At 45.7% G+C, this 27,063-nt stretch overlaps 1 protein-coding gene across 1 annotated transcript in view; it reads left to right on the top strand.

Moving 5' to 3' along the window:
• LOC145537809 (matrix-remodeling-associated protein 5-like) overlaps window positions 1–27,063 on the top strand; it is a 103,780-nt gene that overhangs the window by 4,236 nt on the left and 72,481 nt on the right. The window contains exons 4-6 of the mRNA XM_081568681.1: window positions 3,565–3,684; window positions 4,331–4,841; window positions 9,575–9,672. The gene's annotated coding sequence lies outside the window, so the exon portion shown is untranslated. The remainder of the gene's footprint in view (window positions 1–3,564; window positions 3,685–4,330; window positions 4,842–9,574; window positions 9,673–27,063) is intronic.

Here is a 27,063-nt window from a genome sequence, read left to right as displayed (position 1 = left end):
CAACACACGTGGAGAAAGTAAATACCTTTATTATCTGTAAACAAAATCGCACATGGTAATTTCAGATGAAGTGAGTTATCTGGATGCTTTCAACAAAACCCTCTTCTTTCAAAACAAACTGAACATCTTAAAGGCCAAGCGTGCTTTATCCTCAGATGATCTCAGAGTATCCCTAGTTCCCCATTTGACTGGCCCTCTTTCAAGTAAATTACTCATATAATGCCGGATTTGGGATTTATCTTTCCAAAATGTGGGTTTTTTTTTTTTTCTCGCCTACCTAAATGTGTTTGCATTTTCTCATTCCCTTCAAGTGATGAAACAGTGCAGAGTCTATCATTTGTTCAAAGGAAATACTTGAAAAGACGTTGCAAATCGGACAGCGTTTGGACTGACCCAAAGCTCTGAATGACTTAGAAGCCAAGCCCGGCTCCCCTTACCCAGTCACCCAGACTTTCTTCCATTACCAATTTCCAAGGGTCAGAGCAAGGATTGACCAGCTGTGTGTAAAAATTTCCAGAATCGCTTGTCTCCAGGGCAACCCATCAGATGTTGTGATGATTTGCATGGCCAGCCATTCTGCTCTTGGTTTGGATGATGGTTGGGCTTGTTGCAAACTCTGTCACCTTCTGTAGGGTTTGTTGTAAATTCAGCTCTGTCCTGAGGGTCAAGGTGTATGTTCTGGTCACTAGAATGTCCTTCCTGGGTCTTTCTGGACCCATTGGTTTTTTTTTTTTGAGGGGGGTGTCAAAAACACACTCCTTTCCCTTAAGGTTTTATATGTAATTTTATTTTTGGCTGTGCTGGGTCTTTCTTGCTGCTCAAGGGCTGCTTAGTTGCAGCCTGCAGGGACTCCTGTCTAGTTGTGGTGTGCAGGCTTCTCACTGCAGTGGCTTCTTTGGTTCCAGAGCACACGGGCTTCGTTGCTCCACAGCACGCGGGGTCTTCCCAGACCAGGGAACTCCCCTGCCAAATGCTTCTTAAAAAGAATGAGAAGGAGAAGAGGGTTCATCTGTACCGTTTTTCTAGATTCCACAACTGCATGTTAATACACGACTTTCTTTCCCTTTCTGACTTACTTCACTCTAGGTCCATCCACATCTCTACGAATTACCCAGTTGCCTTCCTTTTCACGGCTGAGTAATATTCCATTGTATAAACGTACCACGTCTGTTTCATCTGTTCCTCTGCTGATGGACACTTAGGTTGTTTCCGTGTCTTGACTGTCATAAATTGTGCTGCGGTGAACATTGGGGCACATGTGAATTATGGTTTTCTCAGGGTTGTATGCCCAAGAGTGGGATTGCTGGGTCAGATGGTAGATCTCCTCCGATTAAGGGCTTCCCTGGTGGCTCAGTTCGCAAAGAATCGCTCCCAATGCAAGAGACCCCAGTTTGATTCCTGGGTTGGGAAGATCCCATGGAAAAGGCTACCCACTCCAGTATTCTTGGGCTTCCCTGGTGGCTCAGCTGGTAAAGAATCCGCCTGCAATGCGGGAGACCTGGGTCGATCCCTATGTTGGGAAGATCCCCTGGAGGAGGGAAAGGCTACCCACTCCAGTATTCTGGCCTGGAGAATCCCATGGACTGTATAGTCCATGGGGTGGCAAAGAGTTGGACACCGCTGAGTGATGTTCACTCTACCTTTGCAATTAAAAAAAAAAGAAAAAGAAATAAAAGAACAAGCAAAAGATGCAGAGAGCTCTCCCCGTAGCATCTTATGCTGTGAGACCACCTTTGACAGATGGCTCAGTCTGGGAAGAATGGAACCAACCAGCCTCCAGGATGTGGCTTTTGCCGGCAGACCTGTTTGTGACAATGTTCTTTTAAATTTTTTTTTTTTAAAGTCCAGCTCCATCTGACATCTGGTATTTATTGTAACGTTGTTGATGGAAGCGCAGGAGAAGAAAAGGGCAGAGAGCAGGGTGTCGGGGAGACGCCCCACCCGGCGAGGAGTGGGTGGCACAGCAGTGGCGGGCGGGGCAGGACACGTCTGTGGTCAAGACGTGAGTCATGAAGTCGGCGGATGGGGAGCCCGGAAAGAAGAAGGACCCTGGGGTCTGGGAGGGACGACTGGATGCTCAACGCTGGACGTATGACTTAGGAAGACCTGCCGGCAGCTCGCCGTCTAAGACGGGCGTGGTGAACCTTGAGCGACGCTGAGGTCATAAAGATGCCAGCGTCACGGAGAGTGGTCCCCGTTCTCATCGGCCTGGATGATGATTACAAGAGGTCCCCGTCGCTGGCTTTTATCCTCCTCTGTGCTAAGCTGTGTGGGTTCTCCTCTTTCTCTTCCCTTCCTTCTTTTTTAACTGCACGGAATCCCCAAAATCCTTATCGCCCTGCAGGAATCAGATTGACATCATCTCAGGCTCACCATGTGCTTTACATTAATGATGGAAAGTTTTCTTCCCCGCACCAAAGGAGTTTTATGAGAGACCTAAGGCTGTGCGCGAAACTGTTATTAAAAAAAAATAATAATAATAATGACCCGTCTCTTTGGGGAAATTACCTGGAGATATGAAAAGATAGAGGCAAAGTTCCTAAGATGAGATCTTACACTCTTTCTATCGGACGTTACACGCTCTTCAGTAGAACGACTCCTCTCAAGGAACGAGAGTGAAGCCTATATATAGCACCTCATCAGGGCATCTTGAATTCGTATGGAGAGGCTGCGGATGCGTCCATTATTTTTAAAATATGCTAAATGGACAGATTCTGGAAGCTCCAGATGTGAGAAGTTAAAAAAAAAAAAGAGTGTATCCCTTGGAATCCGGTCAGAATCTTTTAGGATTTGTTTCTGTTTCTTACTTTTGCCTGCATTGCATGTTCAGTTGTGTCCGACTGTTTGCTATCCCCGTGGACTGTAGCCCACCAGTCTCCTCTGTCAGGGGGATTTTCCAGGCAGGAATGCTGGAGTGGGTTGCCATTTCCTCCTCCAGGTTCTTTTGTAGCAGTGTTTCTTTGCTACTTTGAGAGAAGCTAGTTATCTTGAAGGTGTTTCAAAGGCTGTTAAAGATTTTCTTTTTTTACTTGGAGAGTTAACATTCGTTTGCCTTTCTTTCTTTATTGTTGGCTATGCTGTGTGTTCCTTTGCTGTGCGTGGGCTTTTCTCTAGGTGTGGCACACACGCTTAGGTGCAGCTGGTAAAGAACCCGCCTGCCAGTGCAGGAGGCGCAAGAGATGTGGGTTCGATCCCTGGGTCGGGAAGGTCCCCTGGAGGAGGAAATGGCAACGCGCTCCAGTCTTCTTGCCCGTGGACAGAGGAGCCTGGTCGGCGACAGTCCCTGGGGGTCGCAAAGAGTTGGACACGACTGAGTGACTAAATAGCAACAACTGGTCCTACTCTGTCCCCCACCTCCCCGGGACCTCACAGAGACGTCTATAGACTCTGAAGGGCAAACTCGCGAAGTTTGTTTTTATTCTAACACTGCTTTGTCTCCGTTCCAGCAGAGAAACAGGTGGTCACGACCCAGCCGCGTGCCCGTCTTCGCTAACCAGCGATGGGACTGGTAATCGTTAAAAAAGTGCAACCCTTCAGAACTGTGACAGCTTGTTTCTCTTGTAGCCTGAGTCAGCGTCCGAAAAAATATCAGCTCCCAATCTCTAGAATCTGGGAATGTGATGTTGTTTGGAGAAAAAAATCCTTACAGAGCTCAGCCTTGCCTGAAAATCCCATCTATCCAAGGTTAGGTTTTTTTTTTTTGGCTTTTATGTATTTACGATTTAATTCTTTATTGAGGTATAGTTGGTTTGCAATCTTGTATTACTTTAAGGTGCACAACATAGTGATTCGTAACTGTTACCGATTATACTCCATTTAAGGTATTAAAAATATTGGCTTTATTCCCTGTGTATCCTTTAACGTATTATTACAAGTACAATATATTCCTCTAGCTTATCTATTTTCTGCATAGTAGTTTGTATCTTGTATTCCCCACCTGCTGTCTTGCCCCTCCGGCTTCTTTCTCCCCACTGGTAATATCTGTGGATCTTTTTCTATATTGATGTATTCGTTCATTTGTTTTATTTCCTTTTTAGATTCTGCACGTAAGTGATAACATAAAGTATTTGTCGTTCTCTGTCTGACTTCACGTAGTATGATCTTCTCTAGGTTGATCCATGTTGCTGCAAATGGCTTTATTCCATTCTTTTTCATGGCTGCGTAATATTCCACTGCATATATGTACCATATCTTCCTAATCCATTCATCTGCTGATGGACACTTAGGTTTTCATGTCCATGTTTTCACTATTGTACACAGTGCTGCAATGAACACCAAGGTGCATGATATCTTCAAATCAGTGTGTCCTTTTTCTCTGGATGCATTACAGGTTTGCAGAGGGAGAATGAAGGTGAACACATGACGAGGGAGAGCCTTTCCAAACGTGCTCTGAAAATACAGCCATGATGTCGCCTGAACCTTCTGGTCCTTGATTCTTGAATTCTGATCCTCCAGGAACTTCTTGTCCATCCAGACACCCTGCCCAGGCTCTTGCCTGGAAACTGGGAGGCTCGAAAAAGACCGAGGCATCGAGGCGAGTCACCGGCAGAAACTGGAAACCCTGGACCTTTAGATTCAGGTCAGCACTCCTCCACGTCGGTGGAGAGCACAGCGTTCCACGTCCATCTGGTGTGTCTACCGAGCAGAACTGGCATGGAACCACACACAGACTCTGCCAAAAGACGTCGATGACGGGCGAGGTCAACCTTGAGAATGATTTTCCAAAGGCGTTGGAGCTCCAGATCATCCTTTCAGTGTGGAAAGCCTGAAATTCCACTATTAACAACCTGAAGACATTTTCTTCTAGGAGCAAATGAGAAGCACATGGTCGTCTACTGCAGGCAAGTGAAATGCAATAGCAGGTGGTGTGAAGTCTCCTTGCTCAGAGGGACTACAGGTTGCTTTCAGAGGTGTCATTCCTATTTATGGGGTTGGAGGAAGGGAGCGTCATCAGTTCTTCTGAAGTGGGTGTGCCAGAAAACCGAGAATTTTTAAAGAATCAAGTTTCTAGATTTGATATACAAGACGTCCCTGGTGGCTCAGTGGTAAAGAATCCATGTGTCAATGCAGGATACGTGGGTTCGATCTCTGGGTTGGGAAGATCCCCTGGAGGAGGGCATGGCAACCCACTCCAGTATTCTTGCCTGGAGAGCGCCATGGACAGAGGAGCCTGGCGGGCTACAGCCCATGGGGTCACAGAGAGCTGGACACGACTGGGCGACTTTCACTTACTTACAGGAGTTGTAGCAAAGTGACGATTCTTTTTCCCCAGCCCCACCTCCCTCTTGTATCTGGAATGCCTACCAAGGGCTCCCTTCACCTAGGAGGTGATGTTGTCATTGTTGAGATTCTGGGAGGAGAGCCCATCTTGTCTTCTTAGCAGGAGATGACGCCTGCATAGACCAAGAGGGGACGTGACCTCTGGTGGGCGTCAATGCTTCTCCCTTTGTCTCAGTCTACTGTCTGAGTGTCTCTCTTCTCTGTGTCTGTCTGTCTAGCTACCTGCCTATTGTATCTATCTGTCTATCTATCTATCAATCATCTGTCTTATTTATCACCTATTCTATCGTCTATCTTATCTACCTAACTACCCACCTACCATATCTGTCATCTTGTCTAGCATCTACCTATCTATCCATCTCTCTCTCTGTCTGTCTACCTCTGTTAATACCTACCTGCCTATGCTTTGGGCTTTCCGTGTGGCTCAACTGGGAAGGAATCTGCCTGGGCTTCTTTACCGATGCGAGAGACCTGGGTTAGATCTCAGGGTTGGGAAGATCCCCTGGAGAAGGGAAAGGCTACCCACTCCAGTATTCTGGCCTGGAGAACTCCATGGACTGTATAGTCCACGGGGTTGCAAAGAGTCAGACACGGCTGAGTGACTTTCACTTTGCCTCACCTGTGTATCATACCTGTTTTTCACCTTAACTGTCATTAATCTTACCTATCTGTGTATCTCTCTGTGGGTCTGTTTGTCTACCTACCTATCATATCTACCAATCATCTGTCTTATTACCTGTCTATCTATCTACCTATCATATGTATCTGTCATCTACCTACCTGCCTATCATCTGATATCTACATATCTCGTCTCAGGGACCCGAGATGCCCACGAACCCTAGAGACGACCCTTGCTCTCCATGTTTTGTCTCCTTCCTAATGCCACGGCCACCTCTACGATCCGCCTGCATCCTCTCAGCTCACTTCTTGGAGATGTTTCCCCATCAGTCATCTCCTTAATGCTTCTCCTAAATCATCCATGATGCCGTCCCTCTGGAAGGCGCCTCGGCCTTCAGGGCTGCCATCCGGGTTTAAGTTCTTGGGAAATGGGTATTTACGGTAATCCATTTAGCAATTAGGATTATCTCAGTTTGTGGAAGCTTGGCAGGGAGAGGACACGGCGGCCTGCACACTTTGCAGAAGGAAGAGGAATGGACCGAGGTTTCCAAAAGGAGATGACTCAGACCCGTGAAAGCTGTGCAGAGTGGGGCTGTGTGATGCTATTTACAGGGAAAAAGTCCCTGGGTCGGGAAGATCCTGTGGAGAAGGGCATGACAACCAGGTCCAGTGTTCTTGCTTGGAGAATCCCACGGACAGAGGAAGCAGGCGGGCTACCGGGCTACAGTCCATGGGGTCACAAAGAGTTGGACACAACGGAGCGACTAACACTACTAATACAGGGAAAAAGAGATTTCTTTACAGACACGCCTGTTGATGGCAACAGCTGGGGTCTGTCAGAGGTGGCGTGAGCATTGCAGACGAGGTGTCTGAAAGGTGGAAAAGCATCACGAGATGATGTCTGTGGAATCTTCCGTTTGAGACTTTTGCAGGAAAAGGTGTCATCCCAATGCCACAAACAAGGAGCACCTACTTGTTTCTTAAGGTTTCTGCTTGAATTCCTTGGAAGGTAAGCTTTGACAAACCTAGACAGCATATTAAAAAGCTGGGACGTTACTTTGCAGACAAAGGTCTGTATAGTCAAGCTATGGTTTTTCCGGTAGTCATGAATGGATGTGAGAGTTGGACCATAAAGAAAGCTGAGCGCTGAAGAATTGATGCTTTTGAACTGTGGTGCTGGAGAACACTCTTGAGAGTCCCTTGGACTGCAAGGAGATCCAACCAGTCCATCCTAAAGGAGATCAGTCCTGAGTATTCATTGAAAGGATTGATGCTGAAAATGAAACTCCAGTACTTTGGCCAGCTGATGTCAAGACCCGACTGATTGGAAAAGACCGTGATGCTGGGAAAGATTGAGGGCAGGAGGAGAAGGGGACGACAGAGGATGAGATGGTTGGATGGCATCACCGACTCAATGGGCCTGAGTTTGAGCAGGCTCCGGGAGTTGGTGATGGACAGAGAGGCCTGGCGTGCTGCGGTCCACAGGGTTGCAAAGAGTTGGACACAACTTGGCGACTCTGCAACACCTACCTATCATCTGTCTAGCTGTCTTTTTACCTATTTAGGTACCCATTCATCCATCATATCTATCTCTCCATCCATCATATCTGTCTATCCAACCATCTGTCTACAGAGAGAGACAGAATCTCTTATGAGAAGTTGGCTCCCATGATTATGGAGGCCCAGACATCCCACCATCTGCCACCTTCAGGCAGGAAACACCTTCCCACTCGCCTGCCTGGACGAGAGAGGACTGAAAGTTGCTGCTCCATGTCCCAAGCTACTTGGACAAAACCCAGCACAGCACAATACCCAGAACCCATGGGGTTCCGCGGCAGACATACTGCCTGTGATCTCCACAAAGGGACTCAGACTATTTCAGCAACAGTTGGCCCTCTGTAGCTTTTGAGGGGGCCGTGTCTAGACAGCCTGTTTGTCCCGCATCCGAGCCAAGCCCGCTGCACACGTGCACGAGTTTTCTGACAGCCCCGTCTTGCACAAACATACTTGATACCTGTAGTCTATGATCTAGGAGGTCAAGATCAGTGATTTTCTATGGAGACGTCGAAACCTCAGACGCTGAGTGGGATGATCAGCCTATGACATCATGTCTCAGATTGTCAGGAGGTCAGAGCATCCTCGGAACTGAAATCCACTTTTTTTTTTTTAAGGTTCTATTTTTTGCCTCTCGCTGAGATGGTTTTGCATTCACTACAAATCAAGCTGTTTCACAGATGCCCTTTGGACGGAAAAGGAAGCTGCCTCTTCTCACCAGCCAAGGGTTTCCGAGGATAATCGAAGCCCCCAGGGGCATTGGAGAAGACTCTTGAGAGTCCCTTGGACTGCAAGGAGATCCTACCAATCCATCCTAAAGGAGATCAGTCCTGAATGGAAGGACTAGAAGAACTGAAGCTGAAGCTCCAATCCTTTGGATGCCTGGTATGAGGAGCCGACTCACTGGAAAAGACCCTGATGCTGGGAATGGTTGAAGGCGGGAGGAGAAGGGGACGACAGAGGATGAGATGGTTGGATGGCATCACCCACTCGATGGACATGAATTTGAGCAAGCTCCGGGAGATGGTGATGGGCAGGGAGGCCTGACGTGCTGCAGTCCATGGGGTCACAAAGAGTCGGACACAACTGAGCGACTGAACAACATCTTCAGCCACAAAGGTACATGGATACCCAAGAAAATTCTGTACACCAGTCTAATGTTCTTCATAGTCAGGGCACAAATCCACTTATCCCAGACATGGTGCTCCCTAGAAGTTCTAAAAAGGCCAGATATGAAAGAGCTAAATCCTGTAAAATTACCCCAAATTGCTATATATGTTTATGTATGCCTGCTCCTACACCAGCTTTATAGGATAGCTATAGAAGTCTACAGTATATTTATATGCACATACCCTGTTGGCACAGATGGTAAAGAATCCGCCTGCAATACAGGAGACCCGGGTATGATTGCTGGGTCGGGAAGATCCCCTGGAGGAGGAAATGGCAACCCACTCCAGTATTCTTGCCTGGGGAATCCCACGGACAGAGGGGCCTGGTGGGCTGCAGTCCATGGGGTCGCAAAGAGTGGGACACGATTTAGAGACTAAACAATACCAACAGTGTGCATAGTCTCATGTTTTCTTCCAATTATTTTACATTTTCTAGCTGAGCAAAAGACAAGAACAATCAGGCTTCCCAAAAGAGGAATCACGTAGGTGAGTAACCCGTTAAAAAGTGAACCAATCGTGTTTGAAAATGAGAAACTTACTTTGGGACGCAGCTTGCTATCTTTGGAACTTTCTTTGGGATGCAGCTTTGGAGGTGCAGGAAAAGAAAGTGTGAGTCACTCAGTCATGTCCCACTCTCTGCGACCCCATGGACTGTATAGCCCACCAGGCTCCTCAATCCATGGGATTCTCCAGGCCAGAACACTGGAGTGGGTTGTCATTTCCTCCTCCAGGGGGATCTTCCCAACCCAGAGACTGAACCCAGGTCTCCTGCACTGCAGGCAGATTCTTTACCAGCTGAGCCACCAGGGAAGCCCAAGAGATGGAACCACTTAAGAAGTCAGGGGCTGTCTTGGTGAGAGTAATGCGAACTGCTTTGACAAAGACGCCCCAGAATTTTGTCAACTTATCGAGGTCGCAGCTAACTTCTCCTTTCAATTACTCATCCAATCCAGGTGTTCCTGCTTGGGTGGATTGCTTCCAAGTGGTGAGTGACGGGTCCAGCTTCCTTGCCAAACTGGTCCTCCGCCATCTTCAACACCTGCCTCCCAAGGTACTCCTGTTTTCATTTTTCGCTTCCTTGCTGTTGGTGTTTTTATGTCTGTTGCTTGAACGCCATCCAGCGCTCACCCACGGGAGGTTTCCATGGTGTTCATCCTTCCCCTGGCCGGAACGTCCCCGCACAAGACGCATCAAAGACTTAAGAGCAGCTGGGATGTGTGCTCAAGCTGAGATGATAATCTCAGTTGGTATCACTCAGTATGGTATCCGTGAGTAGCTACTGTGAACATGAAAATGTTCATTGCTCATTCGTGTCTGACTCTTTGCAATCTCATGGACTAGAGCCCATCAGGCTCCTCTGTCCAAGGGGATTCTCCAGGCAAGAAGACTGGACTTTGTAGCTATTCCCTTCTCCAGCGGGGTCTTCCCGACCCAGGGATCGAACCCAGGTCATCTGCATTGCAGGCACGTTCTTTACTCTCTGAGCCACCAGGGAAGCCCTCTGCCCGTGGCTAAAACGCTCTATTGATACATGTGCAAACAGTGACCACACTCGTCCCTTGCCACCAGTACTATACGTTGGTACAGTCGCTTTGGGAGTCCATCGGGCGCCATCGTGAAAAGCCGAAGGTGACCTTGAAGTTGCCCTCGTGGGTGGAATCTCTGGAGAATCCCTGGCCTGTGTGTCCATGTGTTAGCCTGTTTTCAGGAGTCATGTGTCTGATATTGAAACCTGCAAACAACCTGCGTGTTTGTGGGCAGGAGAGTGGGATGTACTGAGTGTGAAATTGCGCAATGGAATGTAGTGCAGAAGTGAAGCGAGTTGGCTCAATATGCCAGCCATGCCCTCGTGGATTTTATTTTTGTCTTATAATTTTTATTTCTTTGTTTTTGGTTGCACTGGGTCTTTGCTGCTGTTCGGGGGCTTTCTCTGGTTGTGGCGAGCAGGAGCTACTCTTGGTTGCTGTGCATGGGCTTCTCATTGCGGTGGCTTCTCTGGTTGTGGAGCACCAGGTCTGGGTGCCTGGGCTCAGTAGCTGTGACGCGTAGGCTAGGTTGCTGCATGGCATGTGGAATGTTCCCAAACCAGGGATCAGACCCATATCCCCTGCGTTGGGAGCACAGGAGGTTCCTCCCTGGCATCTTGTATCACATCCTCCTTTGCCCGAGTGCCCAGATCCATAGCAGTGTGTCCCTCCTCTGCACTCTAGGAGCAGGCTGTCAGCTGATTGGAGCAGGCCCACCCGCCCTGGGGAGGGCGCTCAGCTTTACTCAGTCTCCTGGTTGAAATGTTAATCTCATCCCACAAGGCCCTACTGTACAGCACAGGGAGCTACATTCAATATCCTGTAACGTTAAAAAAGCAGAGACATCACTTTGCCAGCAAAGGTCCGACTAGTCAAGGCTATGGGTTTTCCAGTGGTCATGTACAGATTTGAGAGTTGGACGGTGAAGAAAGCTGAGTGCCACAGAATTGATGCTTTTGAACTGTGGTGTTGGAGAAGACTCTTGAGAGTGCCTTGGACTGCAAGGAGATCCAATCAGTCCGTCCTAAAGGAGATCAGTCCTGGATGTTCATTGGAAGGACTGATGTTGAAGCTGAAATTCCAATACTTTGGCCACCTGATGCGAAGAGTTGACTCATTGGAAAAGACCCTGATGCTGGGAAAGATTGAGGGCAGGAGGAGAAGGGGACGACAGAGGATGAGATGATTGGACGGCATCACCGACTTGGTGGACGTGGATTTGGGTGGACTCTGGGAGTTGGTGATGGATAGGGAGGCCTGGCGTGCTGCAGTCCATGGGGTCACAAAGAGTTGGACGCTACTGAGCGACTGAACTGAGCTGAATAACCTGTTAGTGGAAAAGAATCTGAAAAAGCATATATGTGTAACTGAACCACTCTGCTGTACACTGGAAACTAATACAACGTTGTAAGTCATCTCTGAAAGTACAGTGAAAATGGAAGTGTTACTCACTCGTGTCCGACTCTTTGCAACCCTGTGGACTGTAGCCCACCAGGCTCTTCTGTCCATGGGATTCTCCAGGCAAGAATTCTGGAGCGGGTTGCCGTTCCCTCCTCCAGGGGTCCCTCTTCCTGATCCAGGGATAGAACCCAGCTCTCCTGCGTTGCAGGCAGATTCTGTACCATCTGAGTCACCAGGGATGCCAACATTACAAATAAACTACACTTCAATGTGAAAAATAAAAAAGTGTGAATCTCATTCAGAAACACTGTATACCAGACACATGCAGAATCATGTTTTACCAAATATCTGGGCACTTTGTGGGCCAGTCAAGACACCGAAAATGAACCTTCATAATGTGTCTGTGTGTGTACAGAGCCAAATAAATGATAATTTTTACTGCAAAATACATGCGCTCTAATAATATTCTGCAGTCTTCCTGAAACATCATCGGCAATGTCCAAATACGGATTAAGTGAAGGATCTGAAAAAATGGGAGAGAGGATGCAGCCAAGCTGGCCAGACGTGCAGAATGCAGACACCCTTGATGCCACACAGAAATTCCTAAAGGGCCCCAGGAAGTTTCCGTGTGTCCTTCTGCCTTCACTGCTGAGGAAGCAACACCTTTTCCCTCTCCCCGTTAACGGTCACGGCATTTGGAGGAACTGGTCGTGGCAACCCTCGGGGCTGTGAGGTTCATAAAAATCTGTGTTCCTGTTTCAGGGATGCACGCTGGCTGAGACCACTCACCCTGGCCAGTTACCATAGTAACCATGCGCGTGAGTTAATTTTACGGCAGGAGGTCCTCCTGGGAAGGAGCTCGGAATGAGCCACCCCCCACTGGGAGAGTTCAGGAAGGGTCAGAAGGAGACGCGGTGTGTCTTAGCATTTCCCAAAAGCCTTCTCTCGGGCATCCTTCCTGGCCGACCCATGCGTGTACCGCCTAGAAGGACCCCAGGTCAGAATGACTGGCCAGAGAAAACCCAGAAACTAATCCTGTCATCGTAAAACCTGGGACCGCAAGCTGCAAGGCAGAGCCGTTCTCCCGGTTTCTTACCCTAAGGCTCTCCATCCGGGCGCCCCTCCCCAGTAAAGTCTCCTGCTTGGGCAGCTCCTGTGTCTCCCAGGACAATTTCTGAGCGTTAGGCGAGATCCCACTCTCGGACCCTGGAAGGGGGTCCCCTTTCCTGTAACATTCGCAGTTCACGTAAAGAAGGCAGAGGCTGATTCCATTCCTTTGTTATGGCTGAGTAATATTCCACCGTGGAAATGTACCGCACCTTTTTATTCTTTTTTTGATCCATTCATATATCGATGGACACTCAGGTGGCTTCTCAGCCGTCAAAGAGAATGAAACAACGTCATTTGCAGCAACCTGGATGAACCTAGAGATGATCGTTGCTAAGTGAAGCGAGTCAGACTGAGAAAGACAAATAGCATGTGATATCACTTATATGTGGAATTGAAAAAAAAGTAATACAAAGCAACTTAGAAAACAGAAACAGACTCACAGACGTAGAAAACAAACGTATGGTTACCAAATGACAAAAGGGTGGCAAAAATTAGGAGTTTGGAATTCGCAGATACACACTACTATACATACTAATGAAATAAACAGCAAGACCTGCTGCATAGCACCGGGAACCATAATCAATACCATGTAATCTCCTATGATGGAAAATAACATGAAAGCGAATATGCATATATACGTATAACTGAATCCCTTTGCTGTACGCCCAAAACTAACACAGCATGGTACATCAACTATCCTTTGATTCAGCAATAAAATAAGAAAAAAAAAAATGCAGAGCATATTCAAACTCAGCTGAATTTTAAAATGACACAGGTGACCGCCTCGGGCGAAAGAGAATTCCTCGCTTCTTTACGAGAAATGAAACCGCTGGCTTCAGGATTCAGTGCCTTGAGCTAAATGTGTGTGAAGGGTGTGGTCTTATTTTGTTTTGTCAAGCAGCAGTTTTAACCATCCCATGCATCTCAGACTTACTTCACTGTACCCCAAAGTTCTTCTAACTTCGAAAGATGGACAGTTTGTCATTGTATGTCAAGTCCAGATAAAAAAGTCCAGATAACAGGTTTTTGCAGAGTCTGCTAGAAATAGTCATTGCAGTCTATTCAGATGAGAGACTCACAATGCCTAGAATCTTTAAGCAGTACTTACATGCCCAATTGCTTCAGCCGTGTCCAACTCTTTGCAAGCCTGTGGACTGTATAGCCCTCCAGGCTCCTCTGTCCATGGAATTCTCCAGGCAAGAATACTGGAGTGGGTTTCCAAGCCTTCCTCCAGGGGATATTCCTGACCCAGGGATCAAACCCACATCTGCCCGTGTCTCTAGCATTGTGGGGGGATTCTTTACCCCCTGAGCCACCTGGGAAGCCCCAAACACTGTATCAGTTCAGTTCAGTCGCTCAGTCGTGTCCGACTCTTTGCGACCCCACGGACTGCAGCACGCCAGGCCTCCCTGTCCGTCACCATCTCCCAGAGCTTGTTCAAACTCATGTCCATCGAGTCGGTGATGCCATCCAACAATCTCATCCTCTGTCGCCCCTTTCTCCTCCTGCCTTCAATCTTTCCCATCATCAGGGTCTTTCCCAGTGAGTCAGCTCTTTGCATCAGGTGGCCAGAGTATTGGAGTTTCAGCTTCAGCATCAGTCCTTCCCATGAATATTCAGGACTGATTTCTTTCAGGATCCAGTGCACCCATAAATATTGCAGCAGCTTCTAATGTATGCCTTAGCACCCCTGTGTCTATGTATGGCACACTATCTTCGCCATGACTTATATTTCAAACCACAGCAGACTTTATGCCCTGTGGAGTCACCCAGGATCTTTATCAGCGAGAATTCCACACAGCAAGCAACAGGGACTACCTCTTTGTTTGGAGGCTCTGAGGATTCATATGTCTCACTGATAAGCACCTGATTAGAGCTAATGACGGAGAAGGCAATGGCACCCCACTCCAGTACTCTTGCCTGGACAATCCCATGGACGGAGGAGCCTGGTAGGCTGCAGTCCATGGGGTCTCGAAGAGTCGGACACGACTGAGCGACTTCACTTTCACTTTTCACGTTCATGCATTGGAGAAGGAAATGGCAACCCGCTCCAGTGTTCTTGCCTGGAGAATCCCAGGGACAGGGGAGCCTGGTGGGCTGCCATCTATGGGGTCGCACAGAGTCGGACACGACTGAAGCGCCTTAGCAGCAGCAGCAGCAGCAGCAGTGCTAATGAACTGTTATCCTTATAAGAATCCTCTAACAAGATAGATCAATCCATGAGTCATCACAGATGTGGCTTCTCTCCTATTAGGCAACCAGCATTTTGTGTCTCTTTGTGTCATTTAGCAGTCTCAAAACTTGACAGGGAAGATTCAAGACCGGAGTTAAATGTTAAACAAAACTTGATGCACACCATTTGCGATTTTTCTTGAACATGAGGCTTGGGGCTGACGAGGTGGATTTGCTCAGCCTACGAAACCTCGGTAACCAATCTCGTTCTGATTTCCTAAAGGTAATCAACCCTGAATATTCATCAGAAGGGCTGATGCTGAAGCTCCAAGACTTTGACCACCTGATGGGAAGAGCTGACTCACTGGAAAAGCCCCTGATGCTGGGAAAGATTGAAGGTGGGAGGAGAAGGGGACGACAGAGGATGAGATGGTTGGATGGCATCACCGACTCAATGGACACGAGTTTGAGTAAACTCTGGGAGTTGGTGATGGACAGGGAAGCCTGGCGTGCTGCAGTCCATGGGGTCACAAAGAGTCGGACACGACTGAGTGACTGAGCAACAGCAACAACAGCCAGTGATCAGGACACACCCTGGTGTTTCAGCAGATGATAACGGGTGAACCCGTTCCTGTTGATCAGCATTCATGTGTTCGTCTCTGTGGGCAAGACCTCTCGTAACAGATCATTTCTTAAACTCACTTTTTCCATGAGAAATCTCAAGTGTATTTTGGTCCTGCCAAAAGAATAGAACGTCGTGGCCGATGGTGGGGAGCAGGGCTGGTCGACGGGGTTATGAGCAATTTAACAAGCGTTTGTGTGTAAAGGTCTGAACAACTTTTGGGTCATTCCTGTGCTTTCTGCCTCGTCTTGCAGTCTCTCTTAGATGGAGACAAGTCTTGCCAAGTGACGTGGAGAAAGCCAAGGGACCGTTCTGGTTCTCATTTTCTCCGTAGTTGTTTTCTTACAGATCCACATCTCCTTTTATTGGACTGTTTGTGTCTATTTTTTAGAAAGTTCTAATGTTGTGTTGGGGTGTAGCCGAGAGGAGAAAAGAGTGACAGAGGATGAGATGGTTGGATGGCGCCACTGACTCAGTGGACGTGAGTTTGAGCCAGCTCCGGGAGTTGGTGATGGACAGGGAGGCCTGGTGTGCTGCAGTCCATGGGATCGCAAAGAGTCGGACACAACTGAGCGACTGAAAAACAATACAGCTGATTAACAATGTTGTGATGGTTTCAGGCGGACAGCAAAGGGACTCAGGCATACGTGTACATATATCCATTCTCCCCCATACTCCCCTCCCATCCAGGCTGCCACGTGACATTGAGCAGAGTTCCCTGTGCCGTCCAGCAGGTCCTTGCTGGTTCTCCATGTTAAATACAGCAGTGTGTCCATGTCCATCCCAGACTCCCTGACTATCCCTTCCCCATCCTTCACCCTGGGAACCATAAGGTTATTACAGAGTATTGAGCAGAGTTCCCTGTGCTGTCCAGCAGGTCCTTGCTGGTTCTCCGTGTTAAATACAGCAGTGTGTCCATGTCCATCCCAGACTCCCTGACTATCCCTTCCCCCCTGGTAACCGTAAGTTCATTCTCGAGGTCGGTGACTCTGTTCCTGTTCTATAAGTAAGTTCATTGCTATCATTTCTTTTTAGATTCACATATAAGGAATTTCAGAAAAATGGGTAACAGACAAGGATCTGCTGTTCAGCTCAGGGAACTCTGCTGAATGTCATCTGGCAGCCTGGATGGGGCGGGGTGGGGGGTGGTTTGGGGGAGAATGGATAGATGTGTCTATGTGACTGAGTCCCTTCGCTGTCCGTCTGAGACTACCATAACAGTGTTAATTGGCTATGTGTGTTAGTTGCTTCAGTCAGTTCAGTGGCTCAATCATGTCTGACTTTTTGTGACCCCGTGGACTGCAGCACACCAGGCCTCCCTGTCCATCACCAACTCCTGGAGCTGGCTCTGACTCATGTACATTGTGTCACTGATGCCATCCAACCAGCTCACCCTCTGTCGTCCCCTTCTCCTCCTGCCTTCAATCTTTCCCAGCATCAGGGTCTTTTCCAATGAGTTAGTTCTTCTCATCAGGTGGCCAAAGTCTTGGAGCTTCAGCTTCAGCATCAGTCCTTCCAGTGAATATTCAGGACTCATTTCCTTTAGGATGGACTGGTTGGATCTCCTTGCAGTCCGAGGGACTCTCAAGAGTCTTCTCTGACACCACAGTCCAAAAGCATCAATTCTTCGACGCTCAGTTTTCTTTATGGTCCAACTCTCACATTCGTACATAACTACTGGAAAGACCATCGTTTTGACTAGATGGACTTTTGTTGGCAAAGTACAGTTGTGTCTGACTCTGTGATGCCATGAATAGTAGCCCACCAGGCTCCTCTGTCCATGGAATTCTCCAGGCAAAAATACCAGAGTGGGTTACCATTCCCTCCTCCACGGGATCTTCCCCACCCAGGGATCAAACCAGGGTCTCCTGCATTGCAGGCAGATTCTTTACTGTCTGAGCCACCAGGGAAGCCCCCAGTACAAACAAAAAGTTAGCAACAACAAAAAAAAATGGTGCACTTCTGAATTAAAAAAAAAAAGACAGAGGAGAAGGCTCAGAATGGTGTGTAACTATGGAAACAGAGATGGGAGTGATGCCATCTACAAAGCAAGGAACGCTGCAGATTGTCTGCAGCCACCAGCAGCTGATGGGTATGGTGTGGTGGAGGGAGTGAGAGGGTGAGCAAATGACGGACCACTTCTTCCCAAGAAGTTCTGGAAGAAACCAAGCCTTCCAACCCCTTGATCTCAGACTTCTGCATTCCAGAGCTGCAGGAGAATAACTTTGCATTCTCTTGTGAACCTCACTTTGGGTCTTTTGTCACGACAGCTGCGGGAAACGAACACCCGTGGCGTTGCTGACAACTTGGGTTACGCAGAGAGTATAAGCTTAGACCATGATGTGGGGGAAGATCAAAGACAGGAGGAGAAGGGGATGACAGAGGATGAGATGGTTGGATGGCGCCACTGACTCAGTGGATGTGAGCTTGAGCCAGCTGCAGGAGTTGGTGAAGGACAGGGAGGCCTGTCGCGCTGCAGTCCACGGGGTGGCAAAGAGTCGGACGCGACTGAGCGACTGCATAACAACAGCAACATAAGCTCAGACAATTCACAGCCTTTCAGACACGCTTCATCCTGCCTCCTCCCGAGAGAAGCGGTGTCACAAGAAGTGTGAGAAGCACCCACTAGTGGCAGACGGTCCAGAGCTTTCGGCGTTGGAACAAGGCTGGAGTTGCTTTTTCTGAATGAGAAAAAGCATTCCTTTCCTCTTCCTTGGAGCCTCGTACGTCAACGTCCACGGTGAGTATTAAGCTCCAAAAGAAATCTCCGTGCCCCTCCAGCAGCTGTTGTGTAAACTGTACGATCACACAAACTCCAAAGCATGTAAACAAGAGAGTTTGACCTCCTCAAGCTTGCGGCCAGACGTCAGAGATAAATCATCGCTCTTTGGAGCCCACACGCCATCCTCAGCAAATTAAGCTTTCTCTTCCACGTCTTCCGCTGCCCAGTTATTTTTGGGGGGTAGCAATTAAAGATGCGTTCCTCTGGTGATCCTTCACGGGAGGACAGTTGAAGAATGCTTTCCCGACCGAGAGTGGAAGAGACCGTTTGATGCTTTCAGTTTAGGTGCAAGGGGGGGCTGTTGGAACAGGACATTCTTTGTGAGGTGGCCATGATGGATCTCAGAGTCTGCATTAATCGACCTTCTACAGGAAGAGATCACGTTGGTGGTGGTTTTTTAATTTTTATTTTTTATTGAAGTAGAGTTGATTTATAATGTTTCCAGTGTACAGCAAAGTGATTAAGTTACATATGTATATGTCAAAGAATATGTATGTAACTGAATATATATATAAGGATTTATATGTAGCTGAATATATATATAAAAGAATATATGTAGCTGAATGTAAAAGAATATATTATGTAACTGAATATATATAAAATAACATGTGTAGCTAAATATATATAAAAGAATATATATGTAGCTTAATATATTTATAAGAATATATGTGTTGCTGAATATATATAAGAACATATATGTAGCTGAATATATATAAATAAAAAGATATATATGTAACCGAATCATTTAGCTCTGTACTGGAAACATTGTAAATCAACTCTGCTATTGTTTATAAAATAAACAAGAAGGACCTAGTATATATTGAACTGCATCCAGTATCTTGTAATTACCTGTAATGAAAAAGAATCTGAAAAGTGTATATATAGTCAGTTATGTATGTAACATATATACACTACATATATATTCTTATATATGTAAAAGAATATATATATAATTATATATATCCTTTATATATGTAACTGAATATATCTATACATACATACATACAATATGTGAACTTCCAGATGTTCAAGTTGATTTTAGAAAAGGCAGAGGAACCAGAGATCAAATTGCCAACATCCGATGGATCAACGAAAAAGCAAGAGAATTCCAGAAAAACATCTATTTCTGCTTTATTGACTATGCCAAAGCCTTTGACTGTGTGGATCACTGTAAACTGTGGAAAATTCTGAAAGAGATGGGAATACCAGACCACCTGATCTGCCTCTTGAGAAACCTGTGTGCAGGTCAGGAAGCAACAGTTAGAACTGGACATGGAACAACAGACTGGTTCCAAATCGGGAAAGGAATACGTCAGGGCTGTATATTGTCACCCTACTTATTTAACTTATATGCAGAGTACATCATGAGAAACGCTGGGCTGGAAGAAACACAAGCTGGAATCACGATTGCCGGGAGAAATATCAATAACCTCAGATATGCAGATGACACCACCCTTATGGCAGAAAGTGAAGAAGAACTAAAAAGCCTCTTGATGAAAGTGAGAGAGGAGAGTGAAAAAGTTGGCTTAAAGCTCAACATTCAGAAAAGTAAGATCATGGCATCTGGTCCCATCACTTCATGGCAGATAGATGCGGAAACAGTGGAAACAGTGGCTGACTTTATTTTTGGGGGCTCCAAAATCACTGCAGATGCTGATTGCAGCCATGGAATTAAAAGACGCTTACTCCTTGGAAGGAAAGTTATGACCAACCTAGACAGCATATTAAAAAGCAGAGACATTACTTTGCCAACAAAGGTCCATCCAGTCAAGTCTGTGGTTTTTCCAGTGGTCATGTATGGATGTGAGAGTTGGACTATGAAGAAAGCTGAGCGCCGAAGAATTGATGCTTTTGAACTGTGATGTTGGAGAAGACTCTTGAGAGTCGCTTGGACTGCAAGGAGATCCAACCAGTCCATCCTAAAGGAGATCAGTCCTGAATATTCACTGGAAGGACTGATGCTGAAGCTGAAGCTCCAGTACTTTGGCCACCTCATGGGAACAGCTGACTCATTGGAGAAGACCCTGATGCTTGGAAAGATTGAGGGCAGGAGAAGAAGGGGACGACAGAGGATGAGATGGCTGGATGGCATCACCAACTTAATGGACATGGGTTTGGGTGGACTCAGGGAGTTGGTGATGGACAGGGAGGCCTGGTGTGCTGCAATTCATGGGGTCACAAAGAGTCAGACACGACTGAGCGACTGAACTGAACTGAACTGAATAACCTATAGTGGAAAAGAATCTGAAAAAGTATATATATGTTATATATAAGAACATATATGTAACTGAATATATATGTATGTACACACTTGTATATGTAATAACCTATAATGAAAAAGAACCTGAGAAAGTATACATATATATGTAAAATATATATGTAACTGAATATATATATACACATATATGTAATATAGAATAATCTATAATGGAAACGGAGAAGGAAATGGCAACCCACTCCAGTGTTCTTGCCTGGAAAACCCCATGGACGAAGGAGCCTGGTGGGCTGCAGTCCACGGGGTCTCACAGAGACACGACTGAAGCTACTTAGCAGCAGCAGCATAATGGAAAAAATCTGGAAAATGTATATATATGCGTGTAACAGCATATATAAGAGTATATATGTAACTGAATATATATATACACATACACATATATATGGAATATGTAATAACCTATAATGGGAAAAATAGGAAAAGTGTATATATATATATGTGTAACAATATATATGTAACTGAATATATACATATATATACACACACATATATATGGAATATGTAATAGCGTATAATGAAAAAAATCTGAAAAAGTGTGTATATGTATATGTGTGTGTGCATGTATAAGAATAGACATATAAGAATATATTCACTTCAGTTCAGTTGCTCAGTCATGTCTGACTCTTTGCGACCCCATGGACTGCAGCATGCCAGGCCTCCCTGTCCATCACCATCTCCCAGAGTTTGCTCAAACTCATGTCCATCGAGTTGGTGATGCCATCCAGCCATCTCATCCTCTGTCGTCCCCTTCTCCTCCTGCCCTCAATCTTTCCCAGCATCAGGGTCTTTTCCAATGAGTCTTCCCATCAAGTGGCCAAAATATTGGAGTTTCAGCTTCAACATCAGTCCTTCCAGTGAACACCCAGGACTGACCTCCTTTAGGATGGACTGGTTGGATCTCCTTGCAGTCCAAGGGACTCTCAATATATATGACTATATATATATATATATATATATACACACACACACACACACACATGTATATGTGATATGTAATAACCCATTATGGAAAAAATCTGAAAAAGTATATATATATGAGTAAGAATATATATTAACCAAATATATATACACATACATATATATACTTTTTAGATTCTTTTCCATTATAGGTTATTACATATTACATATATATGCATGTATATATATATTTTCCAGTATTACAAGATACTGAATGTAGATCAGTATGTATAAGGTCCTTATTTTTTGTTTTATATATACTAGTGTGTATCTGCTAATCCTAACCTCCAAATTTATCCCTCCCTGCCCTTCGGTAAACATAAGTTTCTTTTCTATATCTGCGAGGCTATTTCTGTTTTGTAAATTCATTTGTATAATTTTTTAGAGTTCGCATGTAAGTGATGTCATATGATTCTTGTCTTTAACTTGCTTCTCTTAATATGATGGTCTCTAGATCCATCCACATCTCGGTGAATGGCATTATTTCATTCTTTTTTATGGCTGAGTAGTATTCCATTGTGTGTATGTACTACATCTTCTTTATCCGTTCATCTGTGAGTGGACACTTAGGTTACTTCCATGTCTATGAACATCGGGGTGCACATTATCTTTTCTGATTATGGTTTTCTCAGGGTGTATGCCCAGTAGTGGAATTGCTGCATCAAATGGTAGCTCAGTTCTAAAGAACCTCCATCCTGTTCTCCGTACTGGCTGTACCAAGTTACACTCCGGTTAATGATGTACAAGCGTGAGGAAATCATATTTTTAAAGAGACAAGGAGCCTAGGACTTGCTCAACACGCCTCGTCATGTATAAACTCAGAAACCACCATCTGCCTTCATTTTCGCTTTGGCAGATGTCAAGGGGGATGTGGCAAGACTATTGAAATAACAGTGTCTGTATTAGTGCAGTAAGAGAAATAAATACATAAACCTTTCATAGACTGTGGCTGCGGTTTTGCACTCAGGAAACTTCTTTTTTTTAAAAGATTTTTGTCTGTTGGCAGATTTTTGTTTTTCATGAGACAGGTCTTCTTCTCAAATGCCATCAGTCATAATCAGTTACCGTTGGCACTTCAGTGGTTGGGACTTTCCCTTCCAATGCAGAGGTGAGGTGGGGGTGCAGGGTTCATCCCTGGTGGGGGGAGCCGAGATCTCACATGCCTCTGGGCCAAAAAACCCAAACCATAAAGCAGAAGCAGTATTCAATAAAGAGTTGTTTTTTCTTAACGGAAAAAAAAATCTTAAGGATCGGTTAACATTGTCCAATGTGCCAGTGTTGGGTGTGGAGTGCAGAAACAACATAATGCTCTTGCTGTGTTGCCTGGAGGTTAAAGGATCATGGCTGGAAGCTTTCCCCACATTTCGTGTTTTGATCCTCAAGGTCTGTTTTCAGATTATGAGCATCACCTTCTTCATTTCTGTTAAAGCATCACAGCCGTTCTAAATACTCCACTAGATGGGCATGCAGAGTCAGTGCAGTACCCGGATCATGTATGTCTGCTGTGTATCAGGGCCAGTGTTTTCCTGGAAATAGAATAAATGCCCCACTTTTAGGAACTAAAATGTGCTGTCTGTATTCAAACACTCAGGTCCACTTTCCTCGATCCATCTGATAATTTAGTTGACCTTGAATTCTGGAGACATCTTTCAGGTTGCTGGAGTGTGTGACTTTACAGTTTCAGGAACACATGCCCAATGGAAAAATAAGGAATGACTATATCATTTAGATAAACACAGGGTTTTGTTTTTTTTTTTGTCTTTGCCGCTTTTCATAGCATTTAATAATTTCCATCGTAAAAAAAAAAAGTACAGATGAATGATTGATTCAGAAAATTTGAAATTATGGTTTGAAAAACCCACATTAACTCTGACCGCCAAGATAAGTAGGTCTGGATCTCATTCTCAGTAATACTATATTTGCGTTTGCTAGCAGACTTTTTGGTACATGAGAGTAAATGGCAAATGCAAACAACAAACAGTGAATTCCTTTACTTATCATTTCTCCGTAAAATAACCTTTTTTTTTTTTTCTCTTGTCACTCCAGACAAGCAAACGCTGTACCATACGAAGCTAAATATTTGGGCTGGTGTCTTAGTAAATTTGCTGCTAGAAATACAGACAGCATTTTAAGTTCCACATTGCTTTTTGGGAAACAAGCTTTTCAGGGTTTTTACAATCTTCAGATCATATTTCTTAGGTTTCTTCGTGAACTGGCTTTGGGACGCCTGCTACCCGTATTAATGAGGTACTGCTGCTGCTGCTAAGTCCCTTCAGTCGTGTCCGACTCTGTGCGACCCCATAGACGGCAGCCCACCAGGCTCCCCCTCCCTGGGATTCTCCAGGCAAGAACACTGGAGTGGGTTGCCATTTCCTTCTCCAATGCATGAAAGGAAAAGTGAAAGTGAAGTCGCTCAGTCGTGTCCAACTCTTCGAGACCCCATGGACTGCAGGCTACCAGGCTCCTCCGTCCATGGGATTCTCCAGGCAAGAGTACTGGAGTGGGCTGCCATTGCCTTCTCCATGAGGTACTTGGAAGCGTTTAAAGCCAGCTTCTGTGAGATTTTACACAAGCCATTGTTTCTGGATTTTTTCCAGCTGCTTTGACATTTTTTTCCCCCACTAAGTAACGCTTCTGTGTATCTGCTAGACAGCGTTACAGGGACAAAACACTCAAGTGTATTTGCGTGGGAAATCTTTCAGCGGTAAAATTGCTGCTTTATCTGTCTTGTTAAGTCGGAGTATGGTATAGGGTTGTGAATATTTAGGCTAAGTGGCGATGTCTCCTGTCTGTCTAAAGTATGAACATACTGTAAATGAGCAGAAAAAATGGAGGGTGGATCGTAAGAAATAGGGAAAGTTTGGTTACTCCTGTGTTACTTGCTCCTTCACGAACCGGGGTCTGTCCATTCAGCGGTCACTCACTGGAGAGAATTTTTGGGACCCAACTCTATCAGACGCCAGGGTCAACCCCTTAATTTGTTCCCTGTGTCCAATTTATTTGTTTTCCCTAATGAGGGCATGGCTGAGGAAGGCACTTATACTTTTCTCGTGAGCCATTCTGGTCACTTCTCAGGGTAGGCTTGAGCAGGAAGACCATATATAACTCCGGCTACTTGAAAACCCAGAATTTTTTATTGAGGTATCACTGATTACAACGTTATATTAGTTTCTGGTGTGTACATCGTGATTCGAAATTTTTATAGATTATAGTCCATTTATAGTTATTGTAAAATATTGGCTATATCCCCTATGTTGAACTGTCCTTGTAGCTTATTTACCTTATGCATTGTGTGTGTGTGTGTGTGTGTGTGTGTGTGTGTGCTGCGTGCTTAGTCATGTCTGACTCTTTGCGACCCCATGAATTGTGGCCCGCCAGGCTCCTCTGTCCATGGGATTCTCCAGGCAATAATACTGGAGTGGGTTGCCATTTCCTTCTCCGGGGGATCTTCCCAACCCAGGAGTGGAACCTGCATCTCTTGCATCTCCTGATTTGGCAGTCAGACCTTTTACTAGGGAAGCCTTTATACATAGGTCTCCCGCATTGCAGGCGGACTCTTTACCAGCTGAACCACAAGGGAAGCCCAAGAATACTGGAGTGGGTAGCCTGTCTCTTCTCTAGCGAATCTTCCCAACCCAGGAATCGAACCGGGGTCTCCTGCACTGCAGGCAGATTCTTTACCAACCGAGCTATCAGGGAAGCCCCCTTATACATAGTTTGTATCTGTTAATCCCTGACCCTTATCTCTCCTCTCCCCCATTCCCTCACCCCACTGGTCACCCCTAGTTTATTCTCTAGCTCTGCGAGTGTGTTTCTGTCTTAGTATATGTATTTGTTTTACCTTTTAGACGCCACATATAAGAAATATCATAGGATGTCTGTCTGTCTGCCTTCACTGAGTACGATCATCTCTAGCTCCGTCCATGTTACTGCAAATGGCATAATCCTTTTTCATGGCTAAGTAATATTCCACTGTGTATCCATGTACCACATTTCCTTTTTCCATTCCTCTGTTGATGGACACAGGTTGCTTCCATGTCCTGCCCGTTGTAAAAAGTGCTGCTGTGAACATGGGAATGTATGTGTCTTTTTGAATTAGTGTTTTCATTTTCTCTAGATACATAACCAGGAGTGGAATTACTGGGTCATACGGTGGTATTATTTTTAGTTTTTTTTTTTTTTTGAGGAACCTTCATTCTCCTAAAACCCATATTTATATAGATCCCTGATATATGTTCCTGCTGATGAAATATAAAAGGCATATTCTTATTGTTGTTACCCCAAGGTTGTATCTGTTTGGACTTCTTGCAGTTTGGTACTGTGCGTAAAAGTTAAATAATCAGGGTGACAATTTACAACAGAGTTCATCATGAGAAATACTGGGCTGGATGAAGCACAAGCCGGAATCAAGATTGCCAGGAAAAATATCAATAACTTCACATATGCAGATGCTGCTGCTGTTGCTAAGTCGCGTCAGTCATGTCCGACTGTTAGGGCTGCAGCCTACCAGACTCCTCTGTCCGTGGGATTTTCCAGGCAAGAGTACTGGAGTGGGTCGCCAGTGCCTTCTCCAGTATGCAGATGACACCACCCTTATGGCAGAAAGTGAAGAAGAACTAAATAGCCTCTTGATGAAAGTGAAAGAGGAGAGTGAAAAAGTTGGCTTAAAACTCAACATTCAGAAAACTAAGATCATGGCATCCAGTCCCATCACTTCATGGGAAATAGATGGGGAAACAATGGAAACAGTGAGAGACTTTATTTTCTTGGGCTCCAAAATCACTGCAGATGGTGATTGCAGCCATGAAATTAAAAGACACTTGCTCCTTGGAAGAAAAGCTATGACCAACCTAGACAGCATATTAAAAAGCAGAGACATTACTTTGTCAACAAAGGCCCGTCTAGTCAAGGCTATGGTTTTTCCAGTGGTCATGTATGGATGTGAGAGTTGGACTATAAAGAAAGCTGAGCACCGAAGAATTGATGCTTTTGATATGTGGTGTTGGAGAAGACTCTTGAGGGTCCCTTGGGCTGCAAGGAGATCCAACCAGTCCAACCTAAAGGAGATCAGTCCTGTGTGTTCATTGGAAGGACTGATGTTGAAGCTGAAACTCCAATACTTTGGCCCCCTCATGCGAAGTGTTGACTCATTTGAAAAGACCCTGATGCTGGGAAAGATTGAGGGCAGGAGGAGAAGGGGACGACAGAGGATGAGATGGCTGGATGGCATCACCGACTTGATGGACACGGGTTTGGGTGGACTCCGGGAGCTGGTGATGTACAGGGAGGCCTGGCGGGCTGCAGTCCACAGGGCTGTAAAGAGTCGGATATGGCTGAGTGAGTGAGCTGAACTGAACAGTTTGGTAGTAACACGTCACACTTCAGTCTTTTCCTCGTAGGCGAGTTCCCTGTACATGAATACCAGCTGTATAATTTGGGTGTCATCAGGGAGACAGGGTGAGGAGAATATGCACTATGTAGGATGAGAAATGAAAGAGACACACACCATCATATTAGGAAGTAACACACAGGAAGTTAAGTTGGCAGCTGTCTCATCCTTTTCCAGTGGGACAGAGCTTTCTAAGTATAGTTTTTCA

Source organism: Giraffa tippelskirchi, chromosome Y, assembly GCF_054371585.1.
Source record: "Giraffa tippelskirchi isolate mGirTip1 chromosome Y, T2T-mGirTip1v1.2.pri, whole genome shotgun sequence".
In the NCBI taxonomy this organism is placed as follows: Eukaryota; Metazoa; Chordata; class Mammalia; order Artiodactyla; family Giraffidae; genus Giraffa; species Giraffa tippelskirchi.
Note: the sequence above shows the minus strand (reverse complement) of the source record. Positions and strands in the feature narration are given on the sequence as shown.